Genomic DNA, 602 nt, shown 5'->3' with positions numbered 1-602 from the left:
GCACAAAAAGTCCGAGCACAGGTTAATGAGTTGGCCGCGGAAGCCCCTATGCCGAAATGAGAAAGCCCCCGTTGCGGGGATTTAGTGACGCATCTGCGGCCGGAGGTGGGAGGCCGTCCTGCCGAATTGACACTTGTCATTCGGGCACCTAGGGATTGGTCGGGTACCCGGAGATTTTCGAGAACACGATTTTCAGAGCTTTCTCTGACAGCCCAGGTGCACTTTAAGAGTGCCTGAAAAAGTGACACTTGGCAAAAGGCTCTCAATTTCAAAGCGGAGACCTTTACAAGAGCACTCGGAAGTCACCTGTCAGCATTTAAAGCTACATCAGGCGGCAATTTTCGAACTCTTTGTCAGTCTGAAATCGTGTTGAGCCTCGACAGCGTCGGGCTCAGGCAGGAGGAGCTTGCCAGCAGAGAGAGGCTCACCATGGATTGCTGGTGGATGCTTTTCGAAAACATATACACATTATATTATATTATAATAATATAAAGAAAAAAAAGAGTTTCTCAAAATCTCTGTGACACTTTGCAGATTTTTTTGAAAGCCAATAAAGAGAACTCTTTAACTTGAAAGTCACCTGTGCCGGCATAGCGATGACT

Source organism: Heptranchias perlo, unplaced genomic scaffold (genome assembly GCF_035084215.1).
Source record: "Heptranchias perlo isolate sHepPer1 unplaced genomic scaffold, sHepPer1.hap1 HAP1_SCAFFOLD_1095, whole genome shotgun sequence".
NCBI lineage: Eukaryota > Metazoa > Chordata > Chondrichthyes > Hexanchiformes > Hexanchidae > Heptranchias > Heptranchias perlo.
The sequence above is the reverse complement of the archived record's forward strand: the minus strand, read 5'-3'. Positions refer to the sequence as shown.